The sequence below is a fragment of the Lytechinus variegatus genome, chromosome 5 (genome assembly GCF_018143015.1).
Source record: "Lytechinus variegatus isolate NC3 chromosome 5, Lvar_3.0, whole genome shotgun sequence".
NCBI lineage: Eukaryota > Metazoa > Echinodermata > Echinoidea > Temnopleuroida > Toxopneustidae > Lytechinus > Lytechinus variegatus.
The window spans coordinates 41,137,147-41,144,035 of NC_054744.1; the positions used below are offsets into that span (position 1 = coordinate 41,137,147).

At 37.0% G+C, this 6,889-nt stretch overlaps 1 long non-coding RNA gene across 4 annotated transcripts in view; it reads right to left on the reverse strand.

The window, feature by feature from the left end:
* LOC121416170 overlaps nt 1–6,889 on the reverse strand; it is a 31,187-nt gene extending 24,298 nt beyond the window's left edge. For 3 of the 4 annotated variants that reach the window (XR_005970109.1, XR_005970107.1, XR_005970108.1), the window contains exon 1: nt 6,441–6,888. This is a non-coding gene — a long non-coding RNA (uncharacterized LOC121416170). Of the gene's footprint in view, nt 1–6,440 lie in introns of all 4 variants that reach the window. The other variant, XR_005970110.1, reaches the window with a different exon arrangement.

Consider the following 6,889-nt stretch of genomic DNA (forward strand, 5'->3'; position numbering starts at 1 on the left):
AATGAAAAAAAAGCTTTATGCCACAGACAAGGCCTCGGGCCTATTGCACTGACTTCTATTGCATTATATTTTGTTTAATACTATCAAAGAAAAGAGTTCGAATCCCTCCTTTTCCAGGTAAACTATCAAATTTGCAACTTTCTTGAAAGTGCATTTTGTATGAAACATCATTCACTTACATCTCTTTGAAAAGATAAAAAAGAAAAATACTACAGTATTTTCACCAATTAAAAAGCAGTGTAGGCCTACACATGCAAATGTTGATATAAGTAATTAATTCATTGTACACAATAAAGTTTATGAGCTTTGGGTACCATAAAAGAATAATTCACAATATTAGCAGAAAATACATCACCATCATCATTTCTATGTTTCATTTGTGTCTCGGGGCATTTTTATGCTTCCACTTTTCAGGCCAGAATCAGCATTTTCATGCGTGATTAGTCCAAAACACAATTGCGTTCATGTGTACATTCTTTTAAACGCATTTGAAAATGCCAAACATAAACTTACAAAAAGGTGCGTTTCAAAACATCGTTTGACCAAAGTCAGGGTTTCTGGGGAAGTATAAACAGAACCACTATCGTAAACTTGTTTTTGGTAGATACTTCCGGTGAGATGAAAAATCTGTGAGCAAAATACAGTTGCATGGTTTTAACAGGGACTTACCTCCACGGAATTACCACTCATCTCCTTGATCATACTAACCAATGTACATTGCATGTACTATCAACGTGGAGCGTTGTGGCCCAGTGGATTAGTCTCCAGACTCTGAAACAGAGGGTCCTGGGTTCGAATCCCAACCATGGCGTAATTTCCTTTAGCAAGAAATAGATCCACAATGTGCTGCACTCAACCAAGGTGAGGTAAATGGGTACCTGGCAGGAATTTATTCCTTGAAACGCAGCGCGCGTAACAGCTGCACTGCTAAAGCCAGGGTAATTATGCTGCATATACTTAGAGACTTCTGACAAAGCAAGTATTAAGCGCTCTGTAAGCAAGTATAATTATTATTATAGTACTACTCATCACATGTTGAGGAAATTTACAACAAAAAACGGAACATGAGTTATGATGAGGAGACATCGCTCAGCCAGAAGCCATAGTAGCATAAACAAACAGATGTCTTATTATTTTGTCTTACTATTATCCTCAACATTGTGGAAATTCTATGGCTATTTCAAGTACATGTAGCTCCATGCAATTATTAAAAGATCTGAAATCATTAAAACTTTAAATAATAATTGACCATAACAACACTCATAAAAAAAAGTACAATTCGAAGCCAGCTGCAGATGAGAATCAAGATTTCGCCTCTGAAAAACTAGAAGCATAAAAAGTACTCCCAGAACCACGTTTACCACGGTTGTTCTGAAACATTGTTTGAAAATGCTGATTCTGTCTTTGTAATGGAAGCATAAACACACCCTTTGTATGAAAAGATGACTAATTTTGCTCTCAGCCTATCAGTACAAGGGTTTTCACTAGCAGCTTCATTGAATCACTACTTGTTTTATGAAACAGTTCTCAGTTCATTCCCCCCCCCCAAAAAAAAACATACATGCATGTACATGCATATAGCTACCAAAAAACACATGCCATGATGAATGTTATACTATGCCATGTACATACATGTACATGTATAAACATTTACATGTACTAGGAATAATAAATAAAATACAATGAAAGATACAGTAAACTTGTACTGACTGCACAGTGAGAGGTGAATATCCATGGTATAACCACAGAGCTATTACAGAGATAACAAAGCAATAGTTCCAGTAAAAAAAAAAATCACTTCCTCGTTTCATCAGCATGCATACCAGTATAATGCTCACGGCTGTGCCCCATAATATGCATTTTAATATTATACGCAGTACATTCTAAACACGTACACATTCGGTCATTGATCGGGATTTGATGTTTCAACAAAAGACAAATATCAAATGTGAGTGATTTTCAATTACCATTTTTTTTCATGGTATTCCTAAATATCATGGGGAAAAGGTTGATCTACCTGTGTATGTTTGATGCTTCACTATGGTGAGAATACTGGTAGTCTGGCAAGGAACAAAGTCAAGGCAAATAAACACAACAGAGTCATCTCCATTCCAGGAAATGTAGCCCAATTTAACTCAAATTACAGCTGAAGAGGATATTCACACCTTTTTTAATTTTTTGTTTTGATAATGATTTTAATGAAGTTATTTCTCTGCTATTTGGTGACTAAAGACTCACGCAAATTGTTCAGTGATACTCGAATATGTTTCGTGTTCAAACTAGATCCATAAACTTTCAAAGTTGTGATGCCAGTTCAACAAATACCCAAAATATTGGGAAAACTCACTGACCTTAAATGATCTTTGACTTTGGTCATGTGACCTAAAACTCATAAATGCAGATATTAAATGATACATGATTGCTCTCACATGAAGGTCTAAGTTTCATGAACTACTGAAGATCGATAAACTGTCGGCTACATGTATTATGGCGATTCAAGAAATACCCCCTACATGGCCGAAGTTTGTTGAACTTTAAAGGGATACTCCGTGCTGAAAAAAAAACAGTGACTTACTTCGGCTGTCACGCAACTCCCACTCCTTGGTTTATCCAAAGTTAACTATATAAACATAAGGCCAGTGAGTCCCTGTACAGATCGAGTTAGAACTTTGGCCTACTTTGGTGAGTGGAGCCAACGGAGTTCAGCGGAACAACCAATATACACAGAGACCGAAGCTTTTGGTCTAAGCGGAGCATATCCCTGAAAGAAATATAGGCCTAGACCTATTTATCAGTCTAATGACTTCACAATTTTTTTTATTCTTTGACCGATTTTTCTCAAATCTGGTGCTGGCTTCAGCTATATTTCTAGATCTAGTACGTAGGCCCTACTAAGTACTATTATTTTTTCTGATATTTTTACAATGAATTTGTTGTCACAATGTCAGGCCCAGGGTGAACTTCCCCTTTTTAAGACTCGCTTTAAAAAAGAATATGAGCAAACATGGGAAAGTGACTGGCTTTATACGGCTTTCAACCCAGGTACTACATGTAACCAACAAGAGAAAGCCTGTCAAATGGACTTATAGCATCCATGAGTCAGCTGACACAGCTAAGTACATGTATCTAGGAGTCCATCTCAAGAGCAACCTAAACTGGACTCATCATGTTAAAGCGATTACCAAGAAAGCCAGCTCTGTCAGTGAATTTCTTCAGCGAAACGTCAGCCCTTGTCCAAGAAAGACTAAGACCTTATGCTACCTGGCTTTAGTACGCCCCATTTTAGAGTATGCATATGTTGTGTGGGACCCTTACACCTAGAATATCCATCGACTGGAAATGGTCCAGCGCCGTTTTGCCAGACCTGTTTGTTGTGGGTGACTTCAAATGTACAAGCAGCGTCACATCGATGCTTGGTCAACTCGAGTGGCCAACACTCTTGGAGCGTAGGGCACAATACAAAATGATGATGATGCATCATATCATCAACCAGCATATAGACATTCAACAGTCGTTCCTGACTCCGGCGATGACATCAAGCCGTGGAAAACTCCATGCGATTCCAAATACATTTTGCAAGGACTTTCATCTATTAGAAGTCCTCCTTTCCAGACTCCACTAGGTTTAATGGATTTCCTTGCCAGATCAACTACCCAATGTCACCTCTGTTTATAGCCTCTTCAAACAAGAGGTACAGAGCATCCTGCTTTGCTAAGAGAGGAGCATGGCTGTTTGGCTGCACTTACTAACTTTTTAGAATATTTTAAAATGGCACTGTACATACTCAACGCCAGACCTGCCAAATATAGTACAATACGCCAGGTAGTGTACTTTATCAGAAGAAGGAGTGTAATGTGGGGCACTCATTCAATGGACAAGGTCACTCATTCTATGAACAAGGTTATGATATTAAGAATTCTCGATTACTACTCCCTGTGTGGTGAAATAAGGTTGGCAATGTTTGGCTTATTTTCTCTTTTTCTTTGGGACAAATGCTTGATTTTTTACACTGTCAGTTTCCATTGTACCTGTGTAGCTATTCATCATAAACTTGGCTCTTATTTGATTCTTTGAATTATTTTTTTCTTTGTGAAACACAAAGATTGAAAAATGACAATTGTCTTGCCATATAAATAATAAAAAATAATAGAGGATTTGTACATACATTTGTACGTACAAGTACTTCCCTGGTCTCTGTATTTGGTGAGTGGAGCCAACAGAGTTCAGCTGAACAATCAACATGTTACAAGGCTCGACATAAGCGGAAATTCACCTTTGGCAACCATTATTGAAATATGCTATAGTAGCCATATCCAGCCGGCTCAGCATGCACATCAATAAGCTGAATGAAGCCATTGCAACTAGCAGTCTACGGACATAGCTGTGATACGAAAAGAAATCTTTCACAGAACTTTGAAAATCTAAGTCAAAGTCACTTTTATGTACACCAATGAAATGATCTTCTACAGTCCATATTGCTAAAATCTGGTGTACCTTGATTATTTGAAAGCATTCGAAAGAGGAATTATGACCTCTCTTTTGACTCAAAAGTCTGAATTTTAAATGAATTAATACACACAAAACCAATAGGTGAGTACATTACAGTACCACGTGTGCATTTGTATGTGTGTTGATACTTGAATTATTTCGAAGCTGTGTCTTTTCTATCCAAAATAACACAGATAATTTCTTTTTTTTATTGTTTATAAATGACTTCTTAAACCACTCTTGAGAAACTAAATACTTTGGGAAGGCATTTCATTGATATGAAATGTTGATTTTTCCGACATTTTGGCAAATATAGGGAAGGACTTTTCTCAAACTTTTTTTTCCATATATAACTTTTGATGTTCCCCTATCGTTCTTTTATTTTTTCAAAAGTTTTTACGCTGTTTCTACCCCTTCCCATTGACTTTGCCTGAATAAAGAATATGACAAAAAATGATTAATAATACAAACTGAAGGATATAAAAATAGAAATCCCCATTCCCAAAAGGCAAGTGAAAATAACTTGCTTGCTTTTAATTGTATTCCAGTCAGAATAGACTTTTGCCACTGCTGTAAAATGTTGGTAATGGCTTCTTAATTTTCCCTTTTCCCAAATTTTGTTTTCATTTTGTTTTATTCATTTTTCTTTCATGTTCTTTTATTTCTTTTCTTTTTCTATTTTTTTTTCTTATTTTTCCTGTTCTTTTTTTATTCATTTCTTTAATACTTTTGTTTTAATTCACTTCTTTCTTTACTTATTTTAGTTTGTCTCCCCCTTTAACGCATTGTTCTGATTTTGCAGCATATTTTTCTATGATTTTCTCCTGCTATAATAATCTGCTACAAGGCAGAAAAAAAACAAAATAAACTTGATTTGAGGCCTGCATACTCTAGGTTTTGGGATTCAATGAGGAAGAAAGGGAAAGTTATTGTTTTGTATCTGAGACCAAGTTTGTTATGCATACATGTACAGTGTAATTTATTTACTTTACCATTGTGTGTGTCTACATACATGTAGTACACATACATGTATGTGTACTACATGAAGTACATGTAGATCAAAGAAAAAAGTCCACACAACCTGGGAACAATACAATTGATTTATTCTCTTCAATCTTTTTATACTTAGGCCTACATGTAACTTAACAATGATGAAATCAAATTAATCAATTATATTTTACCACAGATCAATTTGCAAAATATAATAACAGCAAACAAGGACAAGGTTAACATACAATTACAAGAGTAACAAGATACACAAAGTGAAAGTACATGTAACTTAGTGGTCATGGCTAGCCAGGAGGCTTCTAACGTTAGAGAATAAAAATCAGTCATAAAAAAAATATCATGAAAAGACAGAAGAGACTTGCCCGATGTTTACGCCGCCATCTTGTTTTCTATTGTTCTTCGCCCAGGATAGCGTCCGTATCGTGGGTGAAGAACAATAGAAAACAAGATTGCGATGTAAACATCCGGCAAGTCTCTTCCGTCTTTTCATGATATTTTTCTATTTTTGTGATGAATTCTTGTTTAAAAATAAAATCCATAGCGTAGTACAAATGTCGGAAATGAAGTTGTATCCCATGTACATGATCTAGGAATTAGGGCTAGATCTTTTAGAAAGAAAGTAGAAATCACGGGGGCGAAAGTTTCAGGTTTTTTGGTGGTGCAGTACACACAAATGAATAGAAAGACCTGGCTTCCTTGAGAATGAGAGTAACCTTACTTTAGTAAATTATTTTTACACTCTAGAAGCCTCCTGGCTAGTCATGGCGGCAGAATTAACATTTTAGAAGTTTGTTTTATTCATTTTTAATGTTTTTCTTTATTTTTTGGGCCACCGAATTAATATGAAGGTTTTGGTGCACGAAATGGGCTTACCACCCAAAAAAGGTTAATGTGGAGCCTTGCATATTAACAGACTGAAGCTTTTGGTGTAACCATTGTCCTACCTGATTCCCCACAGGCAGGATGGTTGCAGTGAGCAAGTGTTGTGGGGGAGTTGTAGCCGATTGGGCAGGAGCTCGAACTTGTAGTACAGAAGCGAAGCGGACCTCCAAGCAGGCAGCTGGCAGGCCGAAAACCGATGGAGGTACACTGTACCGGTACACCGATCACGGAGAGTGAGCGACTCGGTCATAAATCAAGCAGTTCCTCACTCCCAGGCCTCAGGCTCAGCTCAGGCAACTCCGCTCCGGCAGTTCCTCTGAGACAAATTCACTGTGATTCACGTCCTCTTGGCTAGCTTTCCTGCTAGCCTTTGGTGAAGCTTTGAACCCTTATTCAACATGAGAAGCACATACCGTTATTAATCACCTTCATTGACAAATTGCATGAGCTTTGCCTTTGGCTCTTATCTTCCGAATTACTGCTGAAATTTTCACGCGCTTATTACGCAATC